The sequence below is a fragment of the Molossus molossus genome, unplaced genomic scaffold (assembly GCF_014108415.1).
Source record: "Molossus molossus isolate mMolMol1 unplaced genomic scaffold, mMolMol1.p scaffold_m16_p_22, whole genome shotgun sequence".
Classification (NCBI taxonomy): domain Eukaryota; kingdom Metazoa; phylum Chordata; class Mammalia; order Chiroptera; family Molossidae; genus Molossus; species Molossus molossus.
This window is the reverse complement of record NW_023425358.1, coordinates 9,196,319-9,213,859: the sequence shown is the minus strand read 5'-3', so window position 1 is coordinate 9,213,859 and position 17,541 is coordinate 9,196,319. Positions and strand designations below refer to the sequence as shown.

The 17,541-nt window shown below is 39.7% G+C and overlaps 1 pseudogene; it reads left to right on the top strand.

Moving 5' to 3' along the window:
- The first annotated feature begins 16,969 nt into the window (after positions 1-16,969).
- Positions 16,970-17,068, top strand: LOC118640461 (annotated as a pseudogene).
- Positions 17,069-17,541: the final 473 nt, after the last annotated feature.

The following is a 17,541-nucleotide window of genomic DNA, read 5'->3' as shown; positions in this document are numbered from 1 at the left end:
AGATAGTCTGGCCAGCTTTCCTAATGGCGGTCACCGCTTCCGAGTAGAGCTCCTCCTGCAGGCCACCTGAGGGTCACTGCGGGGAGATGGGTCAAGCTGCTGGAAGTGTGATGAGGGTGAAGGGGAGGAAAAGGGAGGAAGTAGGGTAGCGTTGTGAGTCAGTGTGTTTGCTCGGGGAAGATGGAACACCTAAGGACAACAGGTAATGATTGCTGGGGGTGATAGAATTAACTAAAGAAGTATTTTACGCACTTCAGATGATTCTACAGCACACTAGATTTGCACACGAGATTAAAGCCCAAGGGATCTCTGGATGAAAAATATACACTCTTGTTAGGAAAATCACGGGCTCTGTGGAAGGAAGACTGCAGAGAGAAAACTGATTTAAATACTGAAAACTCAGAATTGTGCATTTATTCACAGAGGGGCTGTTGACTGAGGTATACGGATGTAGCTGAACTGAAGAAATCAGTCAGTGCAAATCTGCAGGGAAAACCAGGGGAAGATTAAGCAATGACTGATAAATTAAGCGGGTAATTATTTCTATTTTTAAAAAAATTCGCTTTAATTGCTTAACTTTTAAATATGTAAGGTAGAACTCTTATCTGAGTTCAGACAAGTCATTTGATGTTTGGCTAACTAAAAAGAATCTCCCACATATAGCTTGGCGTGAGAAACTACAGCGATTCCCAAGAGTCCTCAACCTTAGGACAAGGCAGCCTGACCTACAAGCATGACCAATGTTATAAGAGAGGCTCAGGGTCTGAAAGGAGGGTGATCCGGAGTACAGTGCAGTGATGACTGTCACTCAGATTCGTAGGAGCACAGAGTATACCTCCTCGCTGCCTCCGATTCCTGCGCGGGGTCCTTGGAAGGGAAGTGGGTGTCTGCACGGGAGACAGGAACACCCGGATCAGACTCCCCTTCTGACTGTGAAGCGCTAACCGCGTGGCTTTGGGATCGTTCTGACCAGATTCTGCTCCAAAATAGGAGTGAAGGCCCTTTTGCCACATAACCTTAGAGCGTTTTCAGCATTTTTAAAACAATTGCATTGAAATATAATAGACATATACTAAGCTGTACATTTGAAAATGAGAAAATTTTATAGATAAGTTGTGTGTGTGTACACCCATAGGGGGAAAATATATATATATATATATATATATATACACACATATATATATATATACACAGGACTGTAACAGTACATATTGAGATAAAAATATATTCTAATTTTGCTATTAATTCCTTCCTGATCAATGTGCTTCTGGTAATGAATTCTCGCCTTTTTATGTCTGAAATTCATTTTTTATGTCTGAAATTATTTTGCATTCATTTTTGAAAGATACTTTCACTAGGGAAAGAAAATGTAGGGTCACAGATTTCCTTTCAGCACTTTAAATACTTCTGACTTGCATTGTTTTTAATGAATAATCTGCTGTCATCTTTATGACATACATTGTTCTGTGTATAATGTCTGTGTTTTTTCTATGACTGCTAGATTTTCTATTTATTATTAGTTTAAAACAATTTGGCCTGATGTAGTTTTCTTCATATTCTTTGTACTTGGGATTTAAGGGTCTTGGATTAGTGGATTTATAGTTTTCATAAAATTTGGAAAATTTTTAGTCATTCTTTCTTTCTTTCTTTTTTTTATCCTCACCCAAGGATATTTTTTCCATTTATCTTCAGATAGAGTGGGAGGGAGGGAGGGGGAGAGAGAGAGAGAAAGAGAGAGAGAGAGAGAGAGAGAGAGAGAGAGAGAGAGAGAGAGAGATTGATGTGAGAGAGACATTGACTGGCTGCCTCCCGATTGACCCCAACTGGGGCCGGGGACGAACCGCAACCGAGGTATGTGCCCTTGACCGGAACTGAACCTGAGACTCTTTGGTCTGCGGGCTGATGCCCTAAGTGCTGAGCCAAACTGGCCAGGGCCCAGTATTTCTTTAAATATTTTTTTCTGCCCCTCCCATCTCTTACTGTCCTCAGTAACTCCAAATATACATATTGGACCACTTGAAAATTTCCCACAGTCCTCTGATGTTGCTTTTTTCCAGTCCTTTTATTTTTTTTTTCCTATTTTAATTTGGGATGGTTATATTGCATTATATTCAAGTTTGCTAATATTTGATGATATGTCTAATTTGCCATCAATTCCATCAAATCACATTGAGATGTGATTTTTTTCCCATCTCAAACACTGTGTTTTTCATCTCTAGAAGTTTAATTTCAATCTTTAAAAAATATCTTTCATGTCTACTTAATATGTTAACATCTTTATCTGGTTTCTTAATTATATAGAACAGAGTTTTAAAAAGTGGTTTTAATGCCCTTGTCTACTAATTCAATCATCCTTTTTATTACTGAATCTGTTTTGATTAATTTTTTCATTATGATGGGGTATATATTATTTTTGCTTCTTTGCATGTCTAATAATTTTTTTTGTTAATCTTCACCCAAGGATATGTTTTTATTGGTTTTTTGAGGAAGAGGAGAGAGAGAGAGAGAATCAGTGATCGGGTTGCCTTCTTTACACGCTCCAACCGGGGAACAAACCCTCAGCCTAGGTATGTGCCCTGACTGAGAATTGAACCCACAACCTATTTGGTGTACAGGATGATGCTCCAACCAACTGAACCACCTGGGCTGCATGCCTACTAACTTGTTGCTAGATTTCAACATTGTGACTTTTCTCGGTGCTTGTTGCTTTTGTCCTCTTGTCAACATTCTTGAGATGTATTTAAGGTACTTGTAAGCACTTTGACCTCCTTAGGTGTCACTTTTAATTTCTGTTAAGCAGGACTAGCAAAGCATCTAATTGAAGGCCAATTTTCCCCACCACTATGCCAGCACTGTTAATTATGAAGCCTTCCCCTTCGGCTGGTGAGAACAGGCAACATTTCCAGCCCGATGGGAGCATCATGTCGTTTGCAGGCTTTTCACTTGCTTCTTTTCTGATCTTACGTAGCTTCCTCACGTGTGCTGACAGCACTCAGTTGAGTACTTTAGAGGAACTCTTTGCAGATCTTTGACTGCTCCTTCTGTGCAACCCTCTTCTTACTGATACTTCGCCTTACTAGACTCTAACTGCCTTTACCTCTGGGCTCCCACCTCCATCTCCTTCATTCAAGGAGGGTGCTGGGCTCTCCTGAATCTCTCTCGGCAGTGGACGGGGCAATACGAGGGCTAACTATTTCTCATCACCTATCACTGTCCTTTGATGCCTAATGTCCACTGTCTTCAGGACTATTATTTCATATATATCATATATATATATATATATATATATATATATATATATATGTCTTGATTTTTATTTGCCGTAAGTGGGAGGTTACATCTGGTTCCTGTTACTTTTTCTTGGACCACTGTTTATGTTTCAACTGTCCTGGGACATTGATAGGAGTGCAGGGTGGGAGCTGACTCTGCCTGAAATGTATTGTCTCAGGATCACACGGTATGCTGTTCTCTCTGCAGAAAACACCGTTCCACATATTGTTCACCTGATTAACTAACCCGTCCTATGACCATCTGCTCCTCTTTAACTCCTCCTTTTAGATGCTTTCTGGTGTTCTGACACACTTACGCACAGCTACATTTCTTTGCTTTGTCCTTCTTCACTGCAAGATTGTAAGCCCTGTGAGGACAGAGACCAAGCAGTCTTACTCCCTGCTGGAGCGAAGTAGGTTTAATACATGACTGAGCAATAGATAGAATATAAAGCCGTTGTGTGTGGCAGGGCAATGGTAGCTGGTAGGTGATGGGCACTCAGAATAAACATTTATTGCTGCTGGTGTGAATCACATGGTAGCCAATGCAAATTATTGACTAGACTTATCTATAAGCATATCTGAGATATGTCCTAAAAAAAGTCCAGAAATACTTCAGGGTTGGGGATGCTCTTCTATAGAGAAATGAGGCTAAAAAGGTGAGTCAGTAAAACCTAGGTTATTATTATTGTCATTTTATCTGGTTTTATAGGCTGGTGTGCTTGAGGATGCACTATATATTATACTATAAAATATATCATTATGTAATATGTAATTATTATAATACATATCATGTATCATAATATATAATGTATTTTTATTGGTTTGTTGCTTGTTTTACTCCCCAGGATGTAATCCTACGAAGCCAGGCACTTGGTTTTTCGGGTTCTCTGCCCCATTCCAAATTCTAGAGCAATTTTTTTTCACATAGTAGGTACTCAGGAAACTTTGCTTAAACATATGAATAAGATATTTTTGTAACACTTCATTTTCACGTTGGTCAACTAGTATGCTAAGCTACTATTTTTTTCTTTTTTTGTTTATTTTTTAAACACAATTAAGTGGAAATCAAACTACATTCTCTCTTCATTTCATCATGCCTATAGGGAGTCTGGCTACTAAGATGAAAATGGCTTAAGTGGGCCTCCAACGCTCACCTGGTGGCAGCTTAATTTAATCGCAGTCAAATTACTGCAGAGGAAATTAACAGCTTTCAAGAGCTGAGCCTGACGACGCAGACACGCGGAGGCCCAGGGTGCCCACGTGTCAGCCGCGCCTGGCTCGGGAGACAAGAGCAGCTCAACAGTGGGGAGACATCATTAAGGTTATGATTAAGCTGCCTTGCAGGGAAAAAATACCTCTGCCGAGGGGTGGCCGAAGTCCTGCCCCAAACATCACTGCTTTGTTACTTGCTACAAATGTCCGGTGATGTTTTTCTTCCTAAGTCAAAAATAGTAATAAGAAGTATTGCTGCTTCAGCATGAAGGTTGCCGGGATGAAGGGCAGGATGTGCAGAGTGGGGTGTTCGTAGAAGCAGTGGGTGAGCAAGGATTTACGTCCACCTAAGAGGCAGAGCTATGGGAGACAGCCAAGGTCAAGTACAGGGTAGGGTGCTCAGTAGGGAGAGCTGGGGACTGACCAGGAGGGTCAGAGATACGCTATGAAGGACACCTGAAGACCTGTAGTCTGGGAAAGCTTGTGTGTCGCTGGTGGTGAGGGCAGATGAATGGTTTCCAGGGTGATCTGAGTTAGATCAATAGGATAGCATCTTTCCCCAGAGCTGCTTTTAAAAAGCTAAGCACATGCCAGCTCTGGCTGCCTAGGTGTGGGTACCACCTGGCTCCTCACTCCACAACTACCTTGGCTCATGATAACAGAGTGAGTTCCAGATGGGAAAGGCTTGAGTCTATCTAGGTATGGGGTTTGATGTGTCTATCAGGGCAAAGCAAAAATTCAAATACCAGTGCTATAATCTGCTCATGGTTGCTGTCAGCATTCAGTGCAGGAAACAGAAACCACTCTGGGCATCTTAAGCAGAAAGGGACTTAATATGAAAAATTAGGGCCTTCAAAATAATTGGAATACTGCAGGAATAGAGTCAAGAGTGGAAATTTTTGAGCTCAAGGACATAATACGAGAGCTGCAATCCAGGGATCAGAAAGCCACAGACCTTGCCACAAATGCTTCTTGAGACCCATGACGCTGGGAACTGGACAGAGATGTCACATCTGGCTCCAGCACTGTGTCCTGATTCTCATATGTTCAGGACTTTACCTGCCAGTATAAACTACAATGGAAAGATGCCTCTGCTCTGTAAGTCTCCTTCAGTGGAACCCAAACTGAATGCAGAATCTGAGAGGTTGGGGAATGTGGGATCATTTTCTTGTTTTTGTTTTTAGTACCCCTTCCTCTCTAGCAAGGCCAGGGGCAGGGTGAAGCAAGAGAAGCGCCCAGGGCATAACATTTATAGAGACTCTCAGGGGCAGCCATGACCTCACCGCCTGGGAGTATCGCGATAACTAAATGAGATAGACCTTTTACAGAACTTGGTATAGTTTTTAATACTAATTACTAGATCTGTAATTTTTAGCTGTAGGGAGAAAAGAAAGATGACTTAATTTTCTCTACATCTATGAATTCTCTTAAAAGAATCCCCGCCTTCGGTTGGTCTCTAGCTTTAGGTTACAAAAAACTTAGGCTTTTGAGGGTGAGGGTCATAAGGTCAGGAAGGACCCCTACAGATCTGGGAAAGCATGGATGGCACTGGTTTTGAGCAAGTCATGCTGTTTTTGTGTAGCACCCTCTGAAATGTACGGGCCTCTGTTACTTTATCCTAAGATTTGAGCCTTTAGCAACATCTTGTGACATCTACCTAATTCTCCCACGCATAACAGCAGCCTGTTAAGATTCTACCTTAGAATGTCATCATTTCTGACTTATGGATTTCTTGAAATAGAGATATCAGTGAAAATGACAACACGAAGCTATAACCATTGATATCTTATATAAACACAGAAAAGATTTTTAAATGGAGAAGTCACGGGAAGAGCGTTAGGGCACTGGCCCTCGAAGACAAGAGAGAGAAGAAGGGAGAAGCGACTTAAAATTAGAAGTTGGGTCAGTAGCTACCAGGGTTTCATTTCTGCACCCATTTAATGATTAGACTAGCCATGTGATTTTCAAACTATTGTGAGAAGAAAAACATTTTGAGCTCCTCCCCTCCTGAAAAAACTAAAGGAAATGTCTACCTCACACCATACATGCAGATTGATTCCAGGTAAATTTTAGACCTAAATGCAAAAGGAACAATAATAGTCTTTGAGAGAATCACATAAGATAATATCTTTATACTTGGGATAGGCAAAACTTTCTTTAAAAGAGCACAGAAATAATTTACTTTGGAGGAAAATATTGATAAGTTGGATTAGAGTATAATTAAGAACTTTTCTTGGCATTAAAAAGCACCACCAAGAGATTGAAAGGTAAGCCACAGAATGGAGGAGATAGGAAATGTGCAATAACAGAGAGCTCATATCTGAACTCATCTACGTCTTTGTCTAAATAAAGCTCCTACAAATTAATAAGAAGGATCCAGATGTCCAATAGAAAAATGGGCAATAGTCCTGCCCAGGTACTTAACAAATTGCTGTAAAACAAAGGAGAAGTTTTAAACTCAATAATCATCAGGGAAATGCAAATTAAAATCAGAATGAGATATCAATCTTTATGTACCAGACTTGCTAAATGAAAAAGACTCATACGTACTAAGGATTGGATGTAGAGCAGTGGGAATTCTCATACACTGCTGGAGGGTTTGTAAACTTACAGAGCTGCTTGTTTCCCCTGGAAATTAATTAATCGATTAATTGATGGATTTTCTAGCTTTATTGAGATATATTTGACAGATAATATTGTGTAAGTTTAAGGTGTACATGTGATGATTGGATATGTACATATTATTGTGGAATGGTTACCTTAGTAATGTTCCTCAATACCTTCATCGCCTCACATAATTACCATTTGGGTGTGTGTGGTGAGAACAGATAGGATTTACTCTTTTAGCTACTTTCAGATTTCTAACACAGTGTTATTAACTATAGTCACCATGCTCTACATTAGACCCCAGAATATAGTTACCTTATAATTCCAAGAATGTACCCTTTTGCAAAAATCTCCCTCTTTCCCCCACCCTCATCCCTTGACACCCAACAGTTGATTTTCTGTTTCTATTAGTTCAACTTTTTTAGATTTTATGTATGAGTGAGATCATATAATATTTGTCTTTTTATGTCTGACTTATTTCACTTAGCGTAATGCCCTGAAGGTCTGTCCATATTGTCACAAAAGGCAGGATTTGCTTTTTTATATGTGTGTACATACACACACATGCACACATATGTATACCTAATATATGTAATACATATAAATGTTTATATATATTATTTTCTTTATCCATTCATCTGTTGATGGACACTTAGGTTGGCTATTGCTAACAATGTTATGAAGACATGGAGGTGCAGCTTTTTGAGGTAGTGATTTCATTTCCTTCAAATATATACCCAGAAGTGGGATTGCTGGATCACATGCTAGTTCAACATTAAATTTCTGAGGAACTTCCTTACTGTTTTTCATAGTGGCTGCACCAATTTATATTACACCAACAGTCCACAAGGGTTCCCTTTTCTCCACATCCTCACCACCATTTGTTATAGCTTATTAAAAAAAAATAATAACCATTCTAACAGGTGTGAGGTGATATCTTATTGTGGTTTTGCATTTTCTTGATGATTAATGATATTGAGTATCTTTTCATGCACCCGTTGGCCATTTGTATGTTTTTTAATGTTTATTCTAGTCCTCTGCCTATTTTGTTTTGTTTATTTCAACTTATTATTTTCATCACCATTTATCTCCCTTAGACCCTCTTTTATTTGCACCCACTTCCCCTCACCCTGACAATCACCACACTGTTGTTCATGTCCATGAGTTCTTTCATTTTTGCTCAATCCTTTCCCCACATCCAGCCCTTCCCCCTACCCCTGGCAGCTCTTAGCCTGCTCTCTATGTCTGTTTCTATTTTGTTTTGACTAAGATCAAGTATTATTTCCTCTGGCATTTTTGTTTATTTATTAAAAAATTATTTTTCTTTATTGATTTTAGAGAGAGAGAAAGGGAGAGGGAGAAAGAGATAGAAACATTGATTGGCTGCCTCCTGCATGCCCCTCCTCCACTTGAGATTTGGTCCACAACCTGGGCATGTGCCCTGACCAGGAATCAAACCGGCAACTTCTTGGTGCATGGTCGACGACGCTCAACCACTGAGCCACACCAGCTGGGTGTGGCTATTTTAAAATCAAATTATTTGTGTTTTTCTTTTTTGCTATTGAGTTGTATGAAGTTCTTATATATTTTGGATAGTAATTTCTTACCAGATACATGGTTTGCAAATATTTTCACTCATTCTTTAAATTTTCTTTTCATTTTGTTTAATGTCTCTTTTGCTGTGCAGAAGCTTTTTAGGTGGATGTAGTTTCACTTGTTTATTTTTGCTTTTGTTGCTTGTGCTTTTGGTGTCCTACCAGCCTCCCCCCCAACAATTGTTGTGAAAACCAATGTCAAGGAGCTTTTTTCCTGTGTTTTCTTCTAAGAGTTTTATGGTTTCAGGTCTTAAGTTTAAATATTTAACCCATTCTGAGTTAATTTTTAATGAGTGGTATAAGATGGGGTCCAATTTCATTCTTTTGTGTATCCTGTTTTCTCAGTACCATTTATTGAAGAGACTATTCTTTTTCCAATGAGTAGTCTTGGCTTCCTCATCAAATATTAGTTGACCATATATGTGTGGGTTTATTTTGGGGCTCTTTATCCTCTTCCATTGGTCTATGTATCTGTTTTTATGCCAATACCATGCTGTTTTGATAACTATAGCTTTGTAATTAAGTTTGAAATAAGGAAGTGTGATGCCTCCAGCTTTGTTCTTTGTCTCAAGATTGCTTTAGGACTCCAGGGTCTTCTGTGGTTGCATACAAATGTTAGTAGCATTATTTTCTGTTTCTGTGAAAAATGCCATCAGGATTTTGATAGGGATTGCATTGAAACTATAGAAATCTTTGGTTAGTCATACAATCACTTTGAAAAATTGTCATGATCCACTCAAGTCAAATATATGTACATCCTATAACCACAAAACTTGTGTGTACCAATGACATGCAAAGAATTATCATAATTGCACTTGTAATAAAGCAAAAAAAAACGGGCAAACCCAAAATTTCCATGGAGAGTAAAATAAATAAATTGGGTATATTTATATAATGAAATTCTACATATATATGGAAAAAAATGAACTACTATACATAAAATACATAAGTTCTATAAATATAAAGTTATTAAAAGGATCTAGTCCCTAAATAATCCATTTTGCATTATTTCATTTATATAAAATTTATAAATAGGCAGTGTGAATTCATGATATTAAAATAATAAGTCAGAATAGTATTTATTTTGGGGGAGGAGGAAGAAACAAGTGATTAGAAGTGGGCATAAGGAGGCCTTTAAGGTGCTGCTAATGTTCTCTTTTTGATATTGGAATGGTCACATGGATGTGTTCTCTCTATGACATTTCATTAAACTGAATATCTATGGCCTTTTCCATATGTTTGTTACATTTCAGTAAAAATGTAACCACCACCACCCACAACAAAACAAGAAAATGTAAGAAAGAATCCTAATAAAAAAGAAAAAACAAAACTGGTATTTTATTAGAAATAATTTTCTACGTTGAAATTTAACAATACTTATAAAGTTCAATAATAATAAGGCTATTTTAATTACTAGAAACCAACGTTTGCATTTTTGCCCCAGTGACCTATTCTCTTCTCTACCCACAAAATCCCTCATCACAAAGCTAAGTAGTTCAAATTATATATATTAAACAGCTTGCCTTGCAGTTTCAAGATGGTGGGAATACTTTAAAAAAAAATTTTTTTTTCCTTTATTGACTTTAGAGAGAGAGGAAGTGAGAGAAACATTGATGAGAGAGAACATCAACTGGCTGCCTCCTGCATGCCCCACACTGGGGATCAGGCCCACAACCTGGGCCTGTGTCCTGACCGAGAATTGAACCGGTGACCTCCTGGTGCATGGGTCGATGCTCAACTGCTGAGCCACACTGGCCGGATGAGGAGGGAATACTTTAAACTGAGATCTGCTCAAAATCTAGCTAGTATCATTTCACAAGTTAATGGATTTGCTTGTCTGCAGTCCATTAACGGCTTACATAACACACACACACACACACACACACACACACACACACACACACGTGCGCATGCACACATCATTCAAATCAAATATGTAGGGTACCCCAAATCCTGGAGAGTCACTATGTGATCCCTGGACTGTTTGTTTCATCCAGTTCTCACATTCTGCCAAACTGTCTATGAGATGGTAGCTGGGAATGTAACTCGTCTCTGGGAAGTAGGTTTTGAGGGTTAGGTTGCCAGGAAGGCAATCAAACCTTTAGTAACCTCTGGGAAATTTTTATATTTTCTTTTGTGTATAGAAGGCCATGGCACAGATGTTTGCTTCTTTTGTGAACTACTTGTCAGTCCCTCCTGAGGTGGGGTGGTGATTAAGGAGGCTGCGGAATCAGTGGATTTACTCTGTGGTGGAAAGGTGGGAAGCATAGCTTCTTGGTATTTTATGTCCTTCTTTATGCAAGCTCTCTGGAAAATCAGTAACAAGAATGTCTCTACAGACTTCATGAGAGTCAAAGGATTGAGTGAAATAGTTGCTTTTTGTTCGCAAAGTCAGGTTTTCACTTTTTATCTTACTTGAGCCAGAGTTGACATGAACTTGACATACACCCATGTCCTACTTACTAAGGCATCCTTGGCTTTTGGAACACTGCAACCTCCTCCTCCCCAGCTGGCTCTCAGCAGTCTTTGCTGATTCCTCTGCGTCTTCTAACCTTGAATATTAAAATTCCTTGAAGCTCTGTCATAATCCTCTTCTTGTCTCACTCCACGGTCTTAAATATCACATATATGTCAAGAATGCCAGATTACATATCCAAGCCCATCATCTTGTTCTGAACATCCAAGGACACTATCAAAGGAATTGGAGATCACAAAACATAAGCAAGCATCTGAGTTACATAGGATTAAAAAGGGAGATACACAATGTGATACTTATTCTAGAGGAATGGAGCAAGCAAACATTTAAAATAAGTGAAGTATTTTAAAAGAAATAAGAAAGATACTGGACATATGAAGCAGATCAAGCAGTTATTAAGAAAAGTCAGAGTGATATCAGTGATTGTCTCTCTGGCAGGGTTTGGGAGGAGGTTGAAGAATCTCCTTCAGGGTGAAGGGGCCCTAGGTGAAGCCCCAAGAACATAGAGCAACCTCCTACAATAAGACCACCTTGACAGGGAAGTCCATAGGTAGCAGGAGAAGCAGACCAAAACTGGAAAAGGCCCTGCCCACTTTAAGTGGACTGATGGTCACATAGTGGAAATCTCTTCCCTCCCTGTCGCTGCCTCCTCCCTGAAGAAGACAGGTCAGAGCCAGTCTTCCTGAGGTCTGCTTTCTGATGGGCAGCTGAGGACCAGTGAGAAGCCGAAGGAAGGAGGGAGGAAGGAAGGGGGCCAGGGTAAGCGTCCTACTTGGAAACTATGTATGTTAATTATAAAAATAATATTTAAATTTGACAGCATACTTTCCTGAGACTGAGATTTTTAAAAATCCTCACCTGAGGATATTTTTTCCTGTTGATATTTAGATAGAGTGGGAGGGAGGAAGGGAGAGCGAGCAGGAGAGAGAGAGAGATTGATGTGAGAGACACATCGATTGGTTCCCTCCTGCACAACCCCGACCCAGGCAGGAAATCAAACCCGCAACTAAGGTACATGCCCTTGACCGGAATTGAACCTGAGATGGTTTGGTGCGAGGGCTGATACTCTGACTGCTGAGCCAAACTGGCCAGGGTGAGACTGAGATTTTAATAAGTAAATGAGATTATAGAAATCATTAGACTGGACTAAAATTTAAAGAGAAACAGGATGGATGAGATGTGTGTTCTAGACATATTGAATGTTGAAGGTCAAGAAATTTTGAAAATAAAAACATTTTGTGTTATACCTAACTGAACTGAGATCTCTGAATTCATCAAGCAACCCTTTGCTGACCACTATGTATGCATAAAATATTATCTAGGTAACTATAGCAGTGTACAATTTTGCTAGAAATCTCTTAATCTCACGGAGCTCCCTTTCTAGTGATAATCAAACTAGTTACATACTGAGGAAGGTCCAAACAGACAGCCTGCGTCTCAGTCTATAGAGCAACACTGTTCAATAGAACTTTTGCAGTGATGGGAATGTCCTATATCTCTGCTTTCCAAAAGCGACATGTGGCTAGTATGACTGAGGAGCTCAAATTTTAATTAAATTGATTTAATTTACATTTAAATAGTCACCTGTGTCCAGCGGCAATAGCCACTGCATTGGACAGAGCCGGTCGCGTTTTACTGAAACTGTACACTCAATCTTTATTCAAAGCCTTCTCCCTACTTAGGACTCAAACCCATGCATATAACTGTTCTGTGATCACTTAAAAATTAAGCATGTCCTATTTTTTTCAGAATAAAGACTTTAAGAAATATTAATTATAGATACCCTATTATTTAGGTTATTTAGGACATTGATATCATTACTGATTATGTTCAACCACTTGATCTGTGCTGAACTGAGGAGGGTGACTTATGGCTTCCGTTCGTGCCTCAACTTCCACAATGCAGTGACTCTGTTCTCAGTTGGACGCTGCCTTTTCCACAACTGCTGCTTATTTGGAAATGAGGGTTTCAGGAAAATGTCTCAATTATCATTTCGCACTTAACATGAGGCATAATAAGGAAAGAGATATTCTCCTTTGCCTCATGATTAACCAGCACGTGGTTTTGAAACTTCAAGGGTTTTCTAGCTTTGCTGAAGCATGGGGTCATGTAAATGGCAATACTTCCTTGAAGACAAAAACAAAGCAGGTGTCTAGACTTCATGAACATATCGATTCAAGTGGGGGAGGGTCACGTACAATCGGAAATAAGTGTCTGGTAGAGTTGTTCAGTGGCTAGGTGGCGTCAGGCCAGCGTCTCTGTGAATCTCTTGACCTTTGCTTTGTGTTTGTCATGTCATGTGTGGCCGATGGCTGCTGGAGACCCAGACGTCTTGTCCACATTCAAAGGAGCAAGATATGAGAAAGGGGGGGGAAGAGCTTGTCAGGTACATTCATTCTTTTTCCCAAGAAAGTATGATCTTTCCCAGGAGCGTCCTGCATGTGTGTCATTAGCCAAAAATGTGTCCATCACATGGACACGACGAGCTTTCAGGGAGGACGCAGAAGCAAGCATTTGACTTGACACAGTGACACCCCAAATAAAATCAAAGTTCACTCAGCAAAGAAGAAGGAAATGGATATTGAATAAGTGACTAACAGTATCTAGCACAGGAGGAATCCAACTCATTTTTCTTTATATAGTGAACCAGTTTCCCAAAAGAGAAAAAGCAATTACTGATTTTACTCAACAATCTTTAAATCACGACTCTCCCAGTTCGTGGGATTGGAATGAAACAAATGCTAGCAATAGACCCATGCCATCCTCAGAATCACTTTTTATCGCAATGAATAGTGCTAATGGGTTGAGCTCATCTCGGTAGCTAGATGCTTCCTACCATAATAGAAGTATTGTCTCAGGAGGCTCCTCCAGCTACATATGCAAATACATTCCTGTCAAGCCCTAGCATCAGTTTGACATACATGCTTCAACATAGTTGAACCCCTGTGGAAATTATTCAGGGGAAGAGCAGGGCAGAGGCAATGGCACTGTACAAATGTGGGGAAGAGCTGAAACAGAAAAGAAATAGAAATTCAGAATAAGTATAATGAGCCTTGGGGAGACTGGCGAGGGAGATAGCAAGCGGCCCCGTCATGCAGAGGCTTGTAGGTCAATGAGAAGGACTGAAGATTTCTTTCTAAGTATGCTAGAAGCTGTTGAGATAATTAGCTCATGCGGAGTGCATGTTTGGTTTGCAAACATCACTAGTGCAGCCATCCATGGGGAAAACAATTTCAGTGTGTTCCAATATTTTTGTAAAGTTGAATAAGTACTTTGTCAATTTTGATGTATTCAATGAATTACTTAGATAGGCATCTCTAGTACCTCATAGATCTAAGGAGGAAAACGCAGCTGTGCACATCAGGGAGGCTTTTGGTAGACTTCTCTCCCCTCCCACCACACAGACATGCAGAATTCTCCGGCAAGTAAATATCCCTTCCATGGCTTGTGGTTTTTCTCTTGTACTTGTATGTCATTATATGTGAGCTTCAGTATCAGTGTGCTACCCAAATAATTGCACCTAACATGTCTGTTAAAGAAGCTATTGGACATTCTGACTCTTGACACGGATTACTTGTGATTAACTTTTTGAAGGAAGTATTTGGCTTTGTATATCGGTAATAAGGTGGAGGGGCAACAGTGGATGGGAAGACAAGCCAGGAGTCACTTCAGTAGTCCAGGTGAGAGATCACGGATGCTCAGATTAGATTGGTGTTAATGGACACAAAGCGCTATGAATGGCTTGTAAAAACCGAATTAATGGTGACTTTGGTTCAAATGGCACAGAGAGGGAATAAACTAGTATAACTTCATAGTTGTGGGTAAAATAGTGCTGGCAGAGTACTGACCAACTATTAGTAATACCTGTTGCATGAATGAGAAAAAGGGGTACGATAGTCACACCACAAACAAGGCTTTACCGTTTTATTTAAAATATTGAAACCTCACATCACATGACACTGGTAGGGCGGGGTTTACTATTTTCCCTTCTTTACAGATGTGGAACCGAGGCTCACTCTCTCCTAGGAGACAAGGTGACATGGGAAAGGGGGAGGACATAGTTTACAGAAAGGGAGGTTGGAGGAAGGCACCGTGGATGACAGCCAGCGTCACTGGGGTGTGAGGGCCACGTGGAGGGGCCTCAGTGGGCTTTGAGCAGTGTGGCTGTGGGTGACAAATTACAGAAAGGACTTTGGGGGGTGATTACTTTTTTTTATCCTCACCCGAGGACATTTTTTTTTTTTCTATATTTTGTTCAGATAGAATGGGAGGGAGAGAGAGAGAGAGAAACATTGACGTGAAAGGGACACATCGAGTGGCTGCCACCTGCATGACCAACCAGGGCCAGGGACAAACTGCAACCGAGGTACGTGCCCTTAGCGGGAACCGAACCCGGGTCTCTCCGACGCTTCAACCGCTGAGCCAAACCAGTCAGGGCAGGGGGGTGATTACTTTTGAGTGTTGGGGTATTTTTTGTTTTTATGTGATTCTAGGCAGAGATTAAATTACTTAAGGCTCCAGCTTTAACATTGTTCAGCTAATATAGTTCCCTTGGGCATACGCATGCAATGTAACTTGAGCGAAGGCTGATTTGGAAAGCAGAGCATGATTTGTGAGAGTGAAAAGACGGATTCGACCAGTGTTATGATGGACTTTGTGAAGGTCAAGGTTAGACAGGTCCACTGAATGTGGGCTATGAAAGGTCTAGACGAAAATGTGAATTGCAAGCTTTACTAGCCAGATTTGTTATAAACTATCTCTCCACTGAAATAAATGTTAGAAAATGTAGGAAAGTATTCAGATGATTAAAATATGTATAGTTCATCATTAAATATTTTAATATTTTAGGGTATTTCTTTTAGTCTTGTGTATAGGTGCATGTATATATGTGTGTAAAAACTTCATAATGTGATTCATATTTGAAATGATACTATTCACAACATTTTAGAACTGATTTAAAGTGCTCTGTGAGAGATCTTCCTTTCTTACAGCTGCATTGTGTATATGTACCACAGCTTTTGTATCCATTTGTCTATGGGTGGACATTTGGGCTGTTTCCAGATCTTAGCTATTGTAAATAGTGCTGCTATGAACATGGGGGTACATATATTCTTTCTGATTGGTGTTTCAGGCTTCTTAGGGTGTATTCCTAGAAGTGGGATCACTGGGTCAAATGTCAATTCTTATCCTTTGAGACGATATGGAGGTTCCTGAAGAGTATTATCCTAAGCGAAACAAGCCAAGCAGAGAAAGACAAATATCACGTGATCTCACTTATTTGTGGAGTATAATGAACATAACAGTCTGAGGAATGGGGTAGTCCCAGAGACGTGAAAGTGGGGTACAGACTGACAATCCCCAGAAGAGGGCATGGTGGGGGGGGAGAGAAACCACAGAACTTATATGCATGTGTGCATGAACAATGGACATGGACAACAAAGCTGGGGACAGGGCAGGGAGGGAGGAGGAAGGGGAAATCAGTGGGGGAAAAAGGAGAAGTATTTGTAACAAAAATAAATACATTAATAAAAAAAAAAAAGTGCTCTGTGAACACTTTTATATTAGTCTTCACAAACTGATTTTTGATGGCAGCACAGTAGTTCATCATACGGGCATGCCATGAGTTATTTAAGCATTTCATTTTGGACTTCATTTTAGCTAGTTTCTCATCACCCGAATGGAGCTTATTATTTGCTATTCTTTTTTTGCCATTATAAAGTCAACCTCATCAACTTCATGTACTAAATCTGTGCCTAATAAATTTTCCGTAATTAGAATGACTTATCAAAAGTAATGGACACGTGTGCTTGCTTTAGCAGCATGTGCACTAAAATTGGGATGATACAGAGATTAACCGGGCCCTGCACAAGAATGATGTTCGAATTAGTGAAGTGTTCCATATTTGTGGTTGTTAACTAGACCTATTGTGGTGATCATTTTGCAATATATACAAATATCAAATCATTATGCTGGATGTCTGAAACGGATACGATGCTGTATGTGTGTTATACCGCAACTGAGAAAAAGTAATGGACACTTTTAGAACTCTTGGTAGATACTGCCAAATGGCCTTGTAGGTTTGAATCCCTCCATCCACCTTTTGGCAGATAATCAGATTTTCTCTTTCTCTGCCTCCTCCCCAGTACTAGACTTAACTTCTAAAGCCTGAAAATTATTAGCTTGTGGTTTTAATTTGCATGTCTTTGTGAGTTTTGACAATGTTCATGTGTTTATTGGCTATTTTTCTCTTACAAATTAAATTTCTGTGTTCAGTTTATCTTTCTGTTCTGTATTCATCATTTAAGACAGCTTAGACCCAACACAGAGCGATAACTAAATAAATATTTTTACAATAGACTGAAAATCCATATGGGCTTCC